Consider the following 18,710-nt stretch of genomic DNA (forward strand, 5'->3'; position numbering starts at 1 on the left):
GGCAATTTAAACTCAATTGCTAGATTGCTAATGTGGCTGGCTGGAAAGTCGTATGTGAATGGGGAGAACAGGAAATTGTGGTTTGCTCATCAAATGGAGACCGAGGGGCAAGATCAGAGGAATCAATTAGACGTGAGCAGTGGTCTTACAACCGAGGCTGTAGGAAGTGTCGTGGTGTGTAAATCAGAGCTGGGCAAATTCAATGCTTTTTCAATTTCACTTTTCCTCAGAAGAATTTACATAAGTGTTGCTCTCCATGCAACCCTCTTCCGAGCTATAACATTTGGGACTCGCTGTTCCCGGTGTGAACATTACAAATGGGGGCAATTATTCACTTTAGCCATCTCGTAGCAAGTGAATCAGCAATGTGTGAAAGTTGTACTTCAGAGGCCGAATGACTGACTGCTGACACAAGATTAGAGGAAAGCAAACAGCTGCAAGACATCTGCCTCAGACAGCAACATGTGGGATCATTCAGAGGCTATGAAGTTCAAAGAAGTCTAGGAATGGACCGTTGCACAGATGCACATGACTAGGAGGCCAATAAGTGCCATTTGCTGAATATTCATCTGATGTTTCTACTGCTTTTGGTCTGGGACAGTGGTCATGCATTTCGTGTTAAATAAAGTGCAGGACTATCCTTCCTCCCTCACCCCCCTCAACCTGTCACTTTACAAATAACTCATTGGGCAGCCTACAAAGTAACATACGCATTAAAAAAACAGAACAATCCCCTCCTCCCCCGTAACTTGTCTATAGCACGATCAAATTGGTGCTGGATGCGAGCAGCAAAGACAGGGGAGAAAAACTAAAACAGAGTTGAACATCCATGACATGACTAATATCCAGGAGAGCTAGACTTTATCCAAAAGTTCCACTCAGTGTTAACTACAATGACTTTGAACACTTAGTTTTCCCCCGACAGGGCACAGGGCCAAAATTGCTACACCTAGGAGCAGAGACAGATTTCACCCTTTGCACCACATGGATTACGTTTTTCATTTATTCATGACAATATGAAATCACCTGTAGATGAAAACTTTGAAACTGCAGTATATTCTTTAACAAAAAGGTTACTGTTATAGGCAAAGAGGATGTGGTTAACCAAATAAACCTAATTTTCAAGGCATGTCTCAAGACCCATCTCTTTGACTATTCTTCGGGCATTTTTCTCCGCCTCACTCCTCTTGGCTTCCCACCCCCACCAGCTTGGGTCCTCAGCTAGGATTGTCGAGATCTTTGAGATGACTTGCCAACGTGAAAGGCACAATATAAATGTAAATTATATTTTATTGTAAGAGGAGATCAAAAACAGCCCCTGTTCACAATGTGATTCACTAATTGCTGTTTCCAATTGTTGGCGGGTCCCAGATGAGGGGCCGTAAATCTTAAGATAGCCACTAGCAAATGTAAAAGAGAGAATTTAGGAGGAACTTCTTTACACAGAGGGTCGTTTAGAAAGTGGAACTCACTGCCAGATGCTGCTGTTGAAGCCGAAAGCATTAATACTCTTAAGAGGAAATTTGATGCATAGATGAGGGAGAAGGGAATAGAGGCCATTAGGAGCAAGGTTATGAGGGGCATAGGCTCCCATGGAGTATAACTAGTTGGGCTGGGTGGCCTGTTTCAGTGCTGTACAATCTATGTAACTCCATGTAATAGCGATATGAATGGCAAGCTATGCGATTTTAGCTGATTAGACTCGAGCGGTACTCCGACACACACTCAGGAGTCCCCAAGCCTTGGCTCTTGCCAACCTGTGCCTAATACTCCCTGGAATTGGGGAAGCAGAATGCGTCCCTCCAGGGAGAGAGCGCACATTCCATTCCAACAATCTATCTCTGCATTTCCATGTGTAGATGGGATGCTTGAAATTCTCAGTTTGGTTATTCTTAAGAATGGTGATGGGTTTCCACATGTGTCGGACACCCGGCTGACTCACAACATTTTTTTTGTGTAATAGCCACACACAATTGCTAATGGGAAATCCTATCATTGCCAGCAACCAGCAGTGAAGCTTATGGGAATCCCATGATTAGCTGTAACACACTGCCAATAGACCCCAAGATTCCCCCGTCAACAACTTGGAGTTCTTAGTAACGTTTCCCACTGCAAAGAATTGCCTTTTAAGTCCCAGTGTCTTGCGGGCCTCAGACAGTTTGCTGATACACAGAGACAGTCACCCAGCAATGAACACTTTGGTTTTAAAACACATTTCAAAAAGTTAGCGGTGCAGTAGATATAGCATCTGGCTTCACTGTAAACTTTCCTGGCAGCTAACACCACAGCACAGTAACCGTTTTCAGACAAGCTGTTCCGGGAGGGATCCAAGCTTGCCCAGAACTCCCTATCGAGGCGATAATGGGCCTTTCACAAGTTATGGCAAAGATTTTCCAATTTACACACAGCTTCCCTGGCGAGGTGCTTTCTTTCCCTTCCGTTACGAGTTGGAACGGATTAGTAAAATAAGGTTGCACCAGCATCACCTACCTACAATTCCACCCACCCCCCCATAAAAAAAGGTTTTAAGCAAAACATTAGATGTTGCCATGGTCATTAGAGAAAGGGATAATTAAATAATAAACAATAATTAAATACGCATAATTGTCATCGCTTTCTATCCACCATGGCAATTCATATAGAGCTAATGTTTTAACACGTTCCAAAGATGACACTTACAATACAACAGCTCCCTTTTACAACTTTTCCTCCTACATTTTCAATTCATTGGTGTGAGAGAAAAGTATCACAATTTTCTTGGATAAATCAACCCAATGGTATACAGTTTCCTTTTAATGGACAATGAGTAGTGGTGGTGCCAATCTGGACAACAGTGTCAATCTTACACTGTTCACTAGAAATCCTTGTATTAGGTCTAGTGCCTTATCACGTCGCTGAAATAGACTCTCACCCACCTATTCATGAAGTTGCAGCAAGAACGGTAAAACACAGATTTCTAAACAAATGATTAACTTAGAATTGGGACCAAAAAAAAAACATGATGTTGGGATTGCAGCCCTATTATGAGGCCTGTCATATTGGGTCTTTACTTCCTTATTGATATTCTTAGTAACCTCAAGCCACGTGTGTTACCATTTTAGCGTAGTCAACTTAAGTCACATATCAATGCTTCCACAAAAATTCTTCCAGGCAGCCCCTAGAAGATTGCAGCTCATTTTCCAGGCTGGAGTTTCTCTCTGCATCCCTCCCTCAAAACCCCTTCATTAACCCTGCCACTTCTCTTCTAGGAATGCCTACCTTGAAGAAGTTCTGCTCTTCTCTTTGATATGACTTTGGTTCTTCCCTTTTACCTGCTCACCATCTTTGCTATCTGTTTCTCCTTTGTCTTCCTTGCCCTGCCTCCCACTTCTCTGTTAGCCCTTAAAAGCCTCTCCCTCCCAGTTCTGACGAAGGTCATGGACCCGAAACGTTGACTCACTTTCCTTTCTCCGTAGATGCTGCCTGACCTGCTGAGTGTTCCCAGCGACTTCTGTTTTTGTTTCATTATCCCTGTTATGGCCTAAGCCACCTCTTGTAGTTGGTCTGACTTTTCGGTGGAGTCAAGGACACCTGACTGCACCATAGTGCTCAGAGTAAGTCAGGATTTTGTCTATACAGCATTCACTTCTCTGGTAAAGGGGTTCAGCATGATCAATGTCTGCTTTTTGTTCAGGTTTAGACCCTCAGGCATTCAGCGTCAAAGGATTGACAATTTCTTTGTCCAAAGAGTAAGCTGAGGAGCCCTTTCAGCATCTGCTAACACATGGTCACATATGGAGCCCATCAGCCACACCTCTAACATTCACTATACTCTCTGCTGCTTGCTCTGCACAAACTCTCTAGGGTAAATGTACTTGACATTTTTACCTGAATCAGCTTGAGCTTTGCACACACTTGTCCTTCTTCTATTCCCCTTTCTTCCACCCCCCACCCCACCTCCCCCTCCATCCCCCACAAAACACTACCCCTGTTTTCATAAGTCGAACTTCACAGCCATTTCCCCTTGTTGCAGCACCCAAGAGGACACAATCACATTTGACTGAAACTAAAAATGATGTTACTGTAGCACATTACATGATCACTTTCTTGTGCACAGGTATCACTCGCTATAAATCTTGTTAAAATCCGCTCGCAATTAAGTGGGTGAAAGGGATACTCACCTTATATTTTGGATTTCATCCCTTTCTTTTCAGACACAATGATTAGCCAAGCTGGGGCTCAGCAGCCTTGAGAGAATTTGTTTCAAAAGGGACTTTATAGAGGTTCATAATCTTTTAAATGGGATTGATAAAAATAAACCCAGAACAATACTTTAGGATGTAGCAAAACTGTAAAGCAAAAGGACATCAGTTTAGGGTTGCAAGGGCAATTTTATGAAAGCCACCAGGAAGTTTTTCTTTACCCCAGATTTATGACCGCAGCAGGTTGCCGAAGTGGGCAAGGTCAGGTCACTGAACTCATTTAAACAAAACGGCTTGATGAGAAGATATAGTGCGTATAGTCTTATAGTTTAGTGAGTACAGTATAGTCCTCCATCCCCTTTTCACCCCATAGAACATAATTTCCCATTTGTATGATGAATGTTGTACAAAAATGGATGATTTTGCAGAAACTTGGAACAATACTTAACTAATTCACAATATTCTGTCCCCGATGCTCTTAACAACCGCTCCTTTTTCTCAATGTACCTCTTTTCAGCTGCAATCACTTTCCAATCAGTTTACAGTCAATTTTCTCTTCACTCTGATCCCTTCCTTCTGGCTCCGTACTTTTAATCACTCCATCATCGCAGTCTCCGATCTTTTCTATTGACTGCTATACATTAATTTGGTCTCCAAATTTATTCACCAGTTTTTTTTTCCTCCCCAGAAGGTCACGTATTGTTCACCCATAACTCAGAGCCAGGAATAATTTCTTCAATAAGATCAATCGCCAGGTTTCCCTGATAGATGCTTTAAGGTCAACAAAATCTTCCACGCTCCGGTGTGCTATTTTTTCCCCCCCAGTTCAATTAATTCATCCATATCTTCATATAATAGAACCTTATACTAAAACTATAATGACAAAGGACACGTCTCAGCTCAATTGTGCAGGAATTACACCATTAAAGTTGGCTATGATTTAACCAATATGAAACATTTGCATTCTTGATGAAATAGCTAGAATCTCAAGATAAGGAAAAGCACACACAATTGCACCATTTTCCATAGAGAACCATAAATCTTGCACGATTTTGATCAAAGGGTCTGAGCCTGAAATGCTGAGAGCAGTTTGTTGTACACCGTTGCATTTGTCTCTAAAACATAACAGATTGGCTTTGGCATTTGTCAAAACGGCTGAGAACTCCAGGTAACCAAAATGATGCATCACTTGTTGTGCTTTCAAGAGAAAAATGATACAATCTTGCAGAATTTTGATCAAAGCGCTCAGATCTGAGCCCACAACAATTTGGTAACATTTGTCTGTCATTTTTACTGCAGATTAACTTTGATATTTCTGTTGGAAATGCTTCTCAAATCTGGAGGTTTAACAAAAAAGAACAGGTATAATTGCTCAGTTTTCAATAGAGATCAACAAATCTTTCACAAAATTGATCAAAGGCCTCAGGACTGAATCTGCCTCCAAAACATTAGAATGTGAGTGGGATCAATCTTGAGCGCAGAGGTTTGCTCATGTGTACTGGCTACAGTATGAAAACTAAGTAAAGTACAGTCCTATGTATTTTAACCTATCATCTGTCTCTATAAGGGAACCTGCATTTATATAGGTTTTACCACAATCAATGGAATTCCAATGGCATGTTCCAAAATACACATAGAGCAACACCAAACATTTGCAAACCTGTGGGAAGCGACTCAGAGATATTACCATCGAGTTCCTCCAAACCCTTGTCAAGGTTGACGGTTCATTGCCAAAGTTTGCATTCGATCAAAATAATGTGTAATTTTCTCTTGGTACACTTTGCAAACAAATACTTCAGCAGTGGATACATTCCTGATATGGATACCGATCTGACCAAAGTATTGTGCAGTTGAAACATTCCAGGCAACGTTATTACTTCTCAAACAATACCAAATAAATAAGTGCTGATTAGCTCCAAGCATTCTGCTGCTCAGAAGCTAGATTGACTTCCATGCCTTTTGAGAATCAAAAGACATTTTGAATTACGTACACATTAGCATTAGCTGTTGATCAGAAAGTAGTAACACAGAAATCACCATTTTGTGGACAGTGGATTGGAGACTTCTTTGTCAACAATCAGAGGAAATTCTTTACTTTATAGTGAAAATAGTAAAAAGGTGGGAACAAGCACACAGCTGAGATGGTTACTGAATAGCAGGATATTGAATCCCTTGCTGATTAACCTGAGGGGCTACAACACATAGCAACCAAAGGAGCAGGGAGAAAAATCAACAGATTTGCTGTGTCTTCTATAAGTGCACACTTGGTGTTATCTTACCTTACATTTATGAAGCATGCGGTTAGACAGCTTTGCGATTTTGCATGAAGCATTGGTCGAGACACTTTATACATCATGTACGGACTTCTTCCTCCTCGTAAACAGAGCATTTACTTAACACTCAAAGGACCTGGAGGAACCTATTGTATATAAATTGTTTATTAGTCATTGTCCTTCCTACAAATCAAGATGTTCTTATAGTAACTTTTCCAGACAGAATGAGTTTACTTTACATATGACAAATGTTTAACAACAACAGGAACATGCATTTATATAGCACACTTCACACAGGGTAGCATCTCAGAGTGCTTTAGTTTGATACTCAGCTGGGAGAAAGGAGAGGTGACAGGAGGCACGGTCAAAGAGGATGGTCTTCAGGTGTGATTTGAAGATGGGCAAAAAGGGGGCAAGGCGGAGGGTTTGAGGCAGGGAGTTCCAGAGGGGCGGGGAACCATTTGTGTTTGATGGACAAAGACCATAAATCCAGCTCCCAAAAAGCTTGAAGGACGTGGTCCTTGGATCACTTAATGTGCTGTTACCAGCAAAACGAGAACAGGTCAGTTTTAGTGCTGTGCACCTAAATTTCTAGTGCAATAACTCACCCTCTCTTTCTAAAAAAAAACTAACAGCCCCCCAGCTCTAATGCCCACCCCAATATTAGATGCTGTTTATAATAGTGACTTTGGATATAAATACAGAGCAACAAGATTCTGTGATTGTGCTACTGGGTACGTTTCTTTTAAAACAACACTGTTCAGGTGATGTTTACAACAAATCTCAACCACCAAAGAATCACCAAAAAATCTACCCCACCCTCTGCTGTGTGCATCAATGATACTCAAATTGCATGCAACATCCAAACTTTCATACTTATTACGTACCTGCATACATGGAGTCCCATAACATAGTGATCAGCGCGCTCACCTCACAAGTGAGAGGACCCAGGTTTGATTCCCAGGCGGGGTGAAATCTTAGGCAAGTTTCCTTACTGCACACGCCTCTGTTTACTTAGCAGTAAAAGTAAAAGTAGGAACCCAATTGTTAGTCAATTGGAGGATCGCTTTCATGGGGTAATAATCCTTTCCCCCACCCCCACCCAAAAAAAAATGGTCACTCAATCCACAAGTGTTCATTGGACACCTCTGCTCAATTGGCTGCTGCATTTCGCCCACAAGATATGCAGTCAATTTACCTTACAGTATCCTCCGTGAAGCGCTTTGAGACATCTGAAAGATGTGATGAGGCACCATGTCAAATGCAAAGATTATTATTAATCTGTGAAGCACTATGAAGAATATCAACTACGTGATAAGGGGCTATATCAATTGCAAGGATTATTATTATTATAATAATTTCAACCACTGATCTCCACCCCAACAATAACAACAAAATTACATTTGTATAGCGCCTTTCATGTCGTGAGGACATCCCAAGGCGCTGGACAGTCAGAGTTTCGGACATAAGCTGTGTGTACCAGTGACACACAAACTGTGCTTTGCCTATCTTGGTGAGTCAACCCAACACGGATCAACAAACACCAGCTGTTTGCATGAGATTGCTCTCATTTTGGTACTTTTAAAGGACAGTAGGCTCCATTTCTGGGCTAATCATCAGATTCCTACTTTTTTGTCACTTAATTACACTGGGAAATGAAACGCTTTTCCAGCAACATCTGGTAAATCATTTTGGGGGGTGATTTGCTTGCTCGGTGGCTGATAGCTGTAAAAAACGAAACACACTCCAGATCACGTGCTGCTTTATCGTTCCACTTTTAACTGAATTTGGGCAGAGAAATTGGTGACCTGCCATTAGCCAAAAAGAACACAGGCAAATAGAACCAGAACCCATTCCCTTATATTCTGTAGAGAGAGCTGACTGCAACAGGTCTTTGTTGTGTCCATTACTGCTTTCAAAAAAGTATTGCATCCCCCCAAATAACAACAACTTGCATTTATATAAGCTGTTGTGCGCAATTGTCTGCTGCATTTCGTCCACAAAATATACAGTCAATTCACTTTACGGTATATTCCATGAAGCGCTTTGAGACGTCAAGATGACGTGACAAGTGCTATATCAAATGCAAGGATTATTATTATATAAGTGCCCCTCATGGATGGAAATGCAGGAAAGGGTCGTGTAGAAAGAAGCAGACACCAGTCCCTGCACTGAGAGTTCACTCACCAGATCTACTCCCGTTACAGATTTAGGATTGAAGAGATATTAACACTATGGAGCACTGCATCGCAATAATCTTTGCAACACTGCATTGTAGCTCAGTGGTTAGTGCATTCGCCTCACAAGTGATAGACCTGGGTTCGATACCCAGGCAGGGCGAAATGTTGAGCCAGTTTCCTTACTCCAAATGCCTCTGTTTACCTAGTAGTAGGTAGAAGCCCAGTTATTAGTCGATTGGTGGATCGCTTTTTGGAGAAATAATTCCTTAAGAAAAATAATAATAATAAATTGGTCATTTCAATCCACGACCATTTGTGGGAAACTGCCATGAGCAATTGGCTGCTGCGTTTCGCCCACAAAATATACAGTCAATTCACTTTACAGTATATTCTGTGAAGCACTTTAAGACAACTCAATGGGGTGATAAGGTGCGATATCAAATGCAAGTATTACTATTACTATCTTCTGTTCAGCTAGAAAGAGGTCTTCACAAAAATAATACGACTTGCATTGGCTATAGCACCTTCTCTTCGAGACGTCTCAAAGCGCTTCACAGAATATACTGCAATATATATTTTTTGGGGTCACTGCTAAAGGTAGGCATTGGAACCCCTGTGACTTTTTACCTGTTGCACACTGTAACTTTCAGGGTAACTGCCCCAATTCCATCAGTGCCATTACAAAAAAGACTTGTTGCCAAAATAACGGCCAGTAAACTAATGCATCTGAGCAATCTGCGGGAATGCTGAGATCAAATTACTTTCAGTGCTACCATTTCTCACTCGTTCCAGTGTTGCTCTTGGCTGTGTGCCTTCGTCTACCAACAAGCACACGTTTTTTTTGTTGAAAAAAAACAGTCATTTTCTATTCTGCTTCAGTTTCTCTTCAGGCAGGTAGTGTTGCTTGCCAGTGTCGTCTGCTAAGCAGATCAGTAATGAAAGTTGGCAGCATCTCACGTTCAGAGCTGTCAACGATTTTAATTTTGGACATTCCTTGTGGAAGGCGAGTGGACCCATTCCAACAAGCTGATCATTGGCACGACTGCCAACAGAAAATGGTCCAAATGGGTTGAAAGCTATGCACGGATGTGGCTTTAAGATGGTCACTGCACTGAGATTGAACGGATGCAATGGATCCTTTGCTGCTTTGATTATAGGCATTGATACTGTGCACAATAGTCTCTTTTTAAAAAAACCCACAGAAATCAGTAACCAAGATCGCTCACATTCCTGGGAATCTTTGGGCATTCTTAGCATTACATGGAATGCCAGCAAATAGTTCAGACAGTCCCAGAATGCAGGCGGAAAACTGACACAATACAGCAACAGCATCACATTCGCACATCAGTTTCATGCTTCAGAATACAGGCCCGGAAGCTGAAAATACTTATTCTTGGCAGAGTAGACATTGCTCTTGGCATCTGTAGGGGTTCTTGGAAAAGTAGAGTCCAAGACATGCCTGAAAAAGCAATCAGATTTCAGGAACTACAAGCAGCAAGGTTAAGTGGTAACATGGCAGGTAATGGAATTGTTTTTTGTGTGTGGCTATTTTATTTTACTTTATTCTCGTGGGGTTTTAAGCAATGCACCGATATCAAGGAGACCTATAGCATTGTGGTTAGTGCACTTTCCTCGCAAGTGAGAGGACCCTAGTTCAATTCCCGTGCGGGGCGAAACCTTGGGCAAGTTTCCTTACTCCACACGCCTCTGTTTACCTAGCAGTAAGTAGGAATCAATGTTTGTCAATTGGTGGATTGGTTCCTTGGGGTAATAATCCCTCCCAAAATAATAATAAACAATTTGGTCACTCAATCCACGAATGTTTGTGGATCACTGCTGTGGTTAATTGGATGCCGTGTTTCACTCACAAAATACACAGTCAATTCACTTCACAGTATATTCTGCAAAGAGCTTTGAGGCATCTCAATGATGTGATTAGGCACTATATCACATGCAAGGATTATTATTTTTAATCAAGCAATTCCTGGTTAGCTGAAACTGTGCCCTCAACCAACTTGAAGTCTTAGTCTTCAAAGAGCACCTCCAACTACATCAATCACATTTCACAGACTTGCCTTTATGGCATTTTTTTTGTCTGTCAAGATTTCCAATTCACTGTCCACTATTGTTCTAGTTGAGGTTTGCCCTGTGCCTGTTCGAAATGCATTGCAATTGTCTGAAGCTAATTTCACATCAGAGCCATTGAATAGAACAGAGGCTTTCATTCCTTAAAAATAAATTGAACGCAACCCTAGTGAAAAGTAATGTTCAAACCTGCTATGGTACATGATCCTAATCTTCCCCTTCCTCCAAGACTGTTTGTGCGGCATTGCTGTGCGCAAATTAGCTGCCATGTGTTTGATGGATGTTAAAATGGAGGGGAGCTGGGTTTGTTCACTTTGAATGTTAAAAGGACAAAATGCAAGCAACGCAGAAGGGGGCCGGACAGCACCAGAATCTTAAATCACTTGTTTCAGATACAGTGCAGTAAGTGTGAGAGCAGCGCAGGGAAAGATTTACATCTTTCCGAGGTCGGGTGTCAGTCTGAGGTGCTGCGAGGTGCACTGGGGATAAATTGCTGTGTATTAATCTCATACCCCTCTGCACACTCTCGTCTGTTTGAAGTTCAAATGAAAACCTGCAGGGACTGACCACGGCCTGCCACGAGTACAAGAACTGAATCAATGTTAAACAATCACGTAGTTCCGGGGAACATTTTTTTTACACAGCCATAACACATCTTGTGCAGCCGATCAGGCAGATTCTCTCGACTGCTCGGGCCACAGCTCATCACTTACTCTTTAGCTCAGTTACATTTACTGCAGAACACAGATCTGGAAAGGCCCACAGATAATATGCAGCAGTCAAAAAAAAACTAACATCTTCAATTAATCGTTCAAAACTTTTGCTTCATCTTTGCTGATCTGAAATGGTCCATTTCCTGCTACATATGCAAAAAAAAATTCTAATAATCCTTTCATTTGATACAGTGGATACAAATGTAATTTTGTTGTGTGTGTGATATCACTGAACACAAATTGGCTGTCACATTTGCCTTCAAAATAGTCACTAAAGTTTACAGTAAATCCTTGAAGCACTTTGAGGCTTCTCAAAGATGTGATAAGACACTATATCACATGCAATGATCATTAAATAATATTTGGTGAAAGTGTTCCTTTAAATCATTTGAAGAGTTGACTTTGACAGTGCTGGTGTCGTTAGTTTGACAGACAATTAGAGCGAGAGAGAGAGAGAGACAGACACACAATAGATGTTTGAGTGGGAGTCGATGGGTGAATCCTGAATGAAAGTGTTAGTATGTTTAATGGCCCTGCTATGTTTTTAATCGTTGCAGATGAAAAACGAGTAGGGAAAAAAACACTCAGGTTTTGAAGGCTAGCAGCACAGCTGTGAGCTCTTTCACTGACAGCTTGCGGAGTCAAAAGTGCAAGCTCCGAGCCTTTAGCTGCACTTCTGAAGGACTTCTGACAAGGACAAAGAGTGGAAAAAATGTTATCCTTTCCTGCACTGTCATCCCTCACCTTGACAAAGGCACAGATTTTATGCATATAATATATATTTTTAAAAAAGCAGATAACAACGCGAAAGGCTTAGAATAGAAAAGTTACACCCAGTTTAAAATGTCACAAGGGCTGTTAATCCAGATGCTTCTGAAAATCCACATGGGAACCTGGTATATCGTCATTAGCCTTCTTTTGGGATCGACTTGCTGTCGTTTTACGTACAGGGTCAACACTTCAACGATATCACATGCAATTGCACGTCAACAACTACAAACGAGTTACATTTATAAAGGGTCGTTCATGTTGGGAGGATGTCTTCACACAGATGGCTTAGGGCCAGAGCTGAGTGTGTGTGGGGGGAACCAGAACCCTCAACATCTAGGCCAACACTCTTGAGCTATACTGAGGGAGCATCGCACGGCTGAGTGAGGTACCATATAATAATAATCCTTGCATTTGATATAGCGCTTTTCACGTCGGGAGGACGTCCCAAAGCGCTTCACAGAATATACTGTAAAGTGAATTGACTGTATATTTGTGGGCGAACGCGGCAGCCAATTGCGCACAGCAATGTCCCACAAACAGTCGTAGATTGGAAATGACCAATTTATTATTGTTTTGGGTTTTTTGGAGGGATTATTATTAGGCGTGTGGAGTAAGGAAACTTGCCCAAGGTTTCGCCCTGACTGGAATTGAACTCAGGTCTCTCACTTGCAAAGCGAGTGCTCTAACCACTGAGCTACAGGACTCCACAGGTCGGACATTAAACTGGACATCCGGTCTGTCCTCTTGTGTGGCAGTCGGAAGAGAATTCTAATAATAGACAACAAGAATACTAATAGTCCTTGCATTTGACAGAGCATTTCATTCCTGCAGTGCGGCTGACAGCACTTCACAGGATTTTCTATTCAGTGTAGTGAGTGTACTTTGTAGGTGAATAAACCCATTGCTGTTGTTTTACGGTTTCAGAAAGGAGCAAGAAGTTCTGATGTCCTGGATGATATTCCTCTTATCTGAAGTTATATCATGAAAACACAGATTAAATATTGTCATTGATCTCATTGCTGGAAGAATACAGCTGCCGTGCTTACCTGTAAAGCAAGTCACTTCACTTCAAAGAAGCTCATTACATCAAAGGAGGTTCAGACAAGATATGGCATTTGTGTCAATGTAAGCTTTACATAAAAAATGCTTCCAGTTCAGCTCAGTCAGAAATACATTCATCTCTACTTGAGAAGGTTGTGCGTTTGCACCCTACACTGGGACTTGAGCACACAGTCCAGTTTGATACTCTGGTGCAGTGTTGCATTTTCAAGTTGCTGCCAAACAAAAGTCCCTGCCTGTTTTCGGATGGATGTTAAATCTGATTCGAAAAGAGAGGGAGGTTTTTCTTTCTTTGGTTCTCCAGATTAATTGGGCTTTCACCTTTGCACATCTAAACATCTGCCACATTTGTCTACAAAAATAGTAATCATTGCATTTGATATAAAGCCTCATCAGGTTTGTTAAGACATCTCAAGCACTTCACAGGATATACTGCTATGTGATGTGGCTGTGTATACTTTAGTGACTACAATACAATAGTGACTGTATTACAATATTACAATACAGTCACTGCAATTTAATAATTACCAGTGAAGCACTGGGAAGAGTTTCAGTGGGATAAAACCTCATATTAAAGAAAAAGGAAGTTCTTAAAAGATATTCAGCATATAAAGACTTTGAGCCAGTGGTGGGCAACTCGTGGTTCATGGGTCAGAAGTGGCCCAAGGGACCATCAAGAAGAAGCCTCTTGCCCCCCTCCCCTGAACATTTGCACAAGCATAAGTCAGTTAGTGTTCGATCGGTAGTGCGTTTTCAGTATTTTCTTGATGGGATATTTCTTGATTTACGGCTTCAATCAAGAAATATTCATTCAATCAAGAACATTTTTGTTTTGGCCGACCATAAAGGTTGGCTACCATTGCTTTTAATGTATCAAAGCAACGCCGACAGAAAAGAACATTTGCCAATGGACAATAGAAAAGCGTGAGTGAGTGACACACAAGTACTCAACATAGCAAAGTGATGGAGTGTTTCGGCTTGTTGAGCAGTAGCTTTCCATGTCCCATGGCCCAGCATGCACATGGCTTTTATAAGACTACATTCTGTGTTAGTGTTAAATCACAGAGCACCTATTATATAATGGTGCAGGACTCCTGGCATCGACACAGCACGAGAGCATGATCTAACTAAGCGCTCGAGCTGCAGTAAGTTGGTTGATAGTTTCTCTTTAGTGTTAAAATTCTTCTCAACCGCAGCCACTCACCGCTTCGCTCGAAGCAACATAAACACAGGATAATTTGTAATCCAGCTGTCCGCAGTTGGAAAACAATAATTCCCTTATAGGCCTGTAAGATTGAGCAGATGCAGTCGACCTGGAGGAAGGTGGAAATCTTTTAAAGCTATATTCTTTGTGTGCGACACCTCCCATGGAAATGCTGACATCTGAAGAAGGTCATGCGAAAATCTTTTTTCAAAGAGTTTTCAGGAAGATACCCTGAGCAAGTGTGCGGGAAGCAAATTACAATACATATGGTCCCATGCACCAAAGATGCCAGGAGAGGTGCTGGGGAAATGGAGCTTGAAACAACTGCTACATTTCTAGTTCAATTAAATTCACAGACAAGACCACTCAGTGGAGTCAACAGGCAGAGAGATGAAGAGGAACCAACCACTTGCTCCTTGCAGAGTGGCCAAACTCTATTAGTTTCTTTCATTTCTCTTCTTGCTTTATTTTCACAGATTTCTGATGCATCACCGAGGTATAGTGTTTTTGAGAGCCTAGTTTCAGACAGTAAACCCTTTGCACTGCTCCCCGCAAGTTCAAGTTTCTACAAGATTTATCCACAACTCAAAGATGGGGGTTAGATATTTAATAGAAGTCCCCTACTATTTTTCAAGAGGGAATACCTTCCCATGTTTGATAGAGCTCCTATGCACTCCTGTAATATTTCTCAGGGTGGGGGGTACATTGCTATCACAACAAAGAACTGACGATGCTATTTTTGGGGGAGCGGGAGAAATACAATTTGAAATGAAGGAAAATGGTGTCCAGTTAAAAAAAAAATCACCAGCTGAAACACTCTCACCCTTTCTCCTTTCCTCACCCTCCCTCCCTCCTGATCACAACCCCCAGCACATCCTTGACTGTCCAGCCTTTGGGACGTTCCCCCAATGTGAACCGCGCTGTACAAATGTAATTTGTTGTTGCTTTTGTATTTCTGTTTTAGTTTTACAATCAGGAAGATCTTTGGAGGAAGATTGCTCGAAGGTAGTGGGAAGAATTTGGCCAGTCAGTAAGGAACAAGTTGTTGGGGTTCCTCTTCCTTTCCTTTGCTGAGGCCAGTAGGGTGTGGGAGCTGAAATTAACCAGATTTCAGCAATGTTTTAATTGAAACTGTGCGCACTAACACCACTCTGTCCCACAGTCATCAGTAACTCCTTCCATTCATTTCACCAAGTCAGCGATGCCAGAGTTTAAAATTCAAACCCACTTCAGAAGCTCCCAGCAAAAACACACACGAGAAACAAATACATCATGGAGCCAAATTCTTTGTGGTATTTAAATACACTTGAAGATAAATCACTTGTGGTTAAACTACACTGGATTGAGATGGCTCCGCTTGACGAGAATGCCCCCCAGTCTTTTTGGAGCTTTGTTTTTATTTGAAGGAATAAAATGTTAACAAACGAGGCACTAGCATGCTTTTCAATCAGCTCCTAGCTGGATGGGAGTCCGGTAAAAGGACATCTCCTCGACGTGAAAGGCGCAATACAAATGTAATATTGCATTGCAATGGGATCTGCAAATTGCTGTTGGCATTTCTGCCGTGAGGAAAGCAAATCGAGTGCACGAGGGGCAAGTATGTGAAGAGAAGCTTCACCTCCACACTTTCAGAGGCTTTTGCTTTGTATCTGCCACAAGAATCACACACACACATTAATAATTATAATCCTTGCATTTGATAAAGCGCCTCATCATGCATTTGAGACGTCTCAAAGCACTTCACAGAATATATTGTAAAGTGAATTGACTGTATACGTTGTGGGCAAAAAGCCATTTAAACACGGCATTGTGCCACAAACAGTCATGGATTGAGTGACCAAATTATTATTTTTTTTTAAGCGAATAATACTCCTGGAAAAGCGACCGACTAACAACCGGGTTCCTACTTACTGCGAGGTAAACAGGGGTTTGTGAAGTAAGGAAACGTGCCTAAGGTTTGGTCCTGCCCAGGAATTAAACCTAGGTCCTCTCGCTTGCAAGACGAGTGCTCTAACCAATATGCTACAGGACTCCACTAAGAGTACAATGCAAGCAGAAAGGCGCTGCTCCAGGCACTGACCTCAGTGTACCTTGGGCGAGCTCTACCCATAATGTTCCAGTTAGTGCAAGCGCCCTGGCAATACTACTCATTAACACTCAAACAGACTGGCTGTGGTTTACATTTTAATGCGTCTACAAGAACTGTGTCAGCAAATTCCTCAATCTCACCCGTTAGAGGTGTGCAGGACAGTGCCTTAGATAGTTAGTCAGACAATGGCAAAAGATTGTTTAATTGGGTAAACACACGGCTTGATGGTGTAGCCACCCATGCAGATGAGGAAGGTCTAGGTTCAGACTTTGCTCTGGATTGAGCTAGTAGACCTCAAGCCAGATCAATGCAGATGCTGGCATGAGCCTCAGTGCCCCTGGGCTGGAAAGGACAGATGCAAAAAGGAATCAGATGGCCAGAATTTGTACTTTCCAGTGACCCCTACTGGAAATTAGATATGTGGCTCAGCTGTGATGTCTTCCAAGGTTGAAACCTTCTGATGCTCATGCTCAGGTGTGTCAGCCCAGCTCAGCGGTCTCACTCTTACCTCCGAGTCAGAAGGTTGTGAGTTCAAACCCTACACCATGACTTGAACTCACATAGCATGAGCAGACACTCCAATGCAGTGCTAGACGTGTTTTGCATTGCCCAACTGTCCCTTGGATGGGACGTTAAAAAAAACGAAGGCTAGTCTGCCTGTTCAAGTGGATGTCAACGTTTCTCCTGGTGTCCTGGCCAACAATCCTCCAAAATAAAATTGTTCGTTCAATTCATGACTGTTTGCAGGACATCACTTTGCACGAATTGGCTGCTGAGCTCCCCCACACATACAATCACTACACTTCACAGTAACCCCACAGGGATGGGTGGGTGAGGGGAGAGAGAAGACTGGAAAGAATTCAAATTGCTGCAAATTCAGATTTTAAAAAAAACAGTGAAATATAAAAATATTTTATAATTCACTTCCACTCCCCACAAAATGGTTATTTATTGGTGTTAAAATTGGGTTAAAAAAACTAATTTGATGATCCTTATCAATGACTCAATTAATATCAGAGGAAAGAAGAAAATGTTGAACTGGCACATTTCCACTCCCTGCCAGTGCCACACAGTTTTATCTGCACTAAGTTGGAAAGGTTCTATTTGTGGTGAGAAGCAGCCATTGAGTTTCCAACGTGCAATTCCCTCTCCCACTTTTGTTCCTTGATCTCAGCCTCAGAGAGACCGCAGGTCGATCATAAAATGTCCTTTTACTTTGAGTCGGTTAATGAATCGGCAAATCGAAGGAGAAAAGAAAGAAAAGGAAAATCCTTTCCCCGTTTACAAGGGATTGAATGTGCACAGCAGGGTTCCTCATCTGGTCTCCATGAGGTAAATGCTCACAAAACTACATCTAAGTGTATTGGACAGTTGGGATGTGCAAGAGGTATGGATCTGACAGCTTCGATTTAAACTGAAAAGGGTTTTGATGTTTCCTGCCAATCTCCGAGGTAAACCCTTCGGGGTTTTTTCTTTTTCTTAATTTATTTGAAGGCATCTTCAGGTTAGAGGGAGGGCAAACAGCAACCAGAATTATGAACATGACCAAAGATTCACTGAACAAAGCATTAACATTTGATATCAGACAAGGTAACCTTCAATTCCAGTGGTTAGGAAGGCTATGGATAGTTCCCAGGAAAAGTACGTTCGCAAGATGCTACTCAGTCCAAACTATCAATGTCCGAACCTTCATACGAACATAAGAATTGCAAGACGAAAGAAGACCAAGGTCCATCCAGTTCACCTTTCACCATCCTGGCAGTCACATGCACATGTCATGTCCCAAACTATATACTGTTTCCCAAGATGATATTTCCTAAAAGAAATTTGCTTTTGAAAGAATCAATACTTTCTGCTTCCACTATTTCCCCAGGGAGCCTGTCCCATATATTCACTACTCGCTCACTGAAGTAGTGTTTCCCCAGATTTGTTTTAAATTTACTCCCTCTTCAGCCCCGGTTCTCTTGATTTCCCCTCTGAAAATCCTTTCATCTTGCTTTTTCTTTCCCCATCTTCAAAAATCTCTCTCTTTGTCAACTCCCTCAAATTTTCTTTCCTCTCCAATCCCCATCACTATCACTTCTAATGTGAAAGAGACTCAACAACAACAACTTGCACTTATATAGCGTCCTCCATGCAGGGTAGCGTCTCAGAG

The sequence above is a fragment of the Callorhinchus milii genome, unplaced genomic scaffold, assembly GCF_018977255.1.
Source record: "Callorhinchus milii isolate IMCB2004 unplaced genomic scaffold, IMCB_Cmil_1.0 Scaffold9, whole genome shotgun sequence".
NCBI lineage: Eukaryota > Metazoa > Chordata > Chondrichthyes > Chimaeriformes > Callorhinchidae > Callorhinchus > Callorhinchus milii.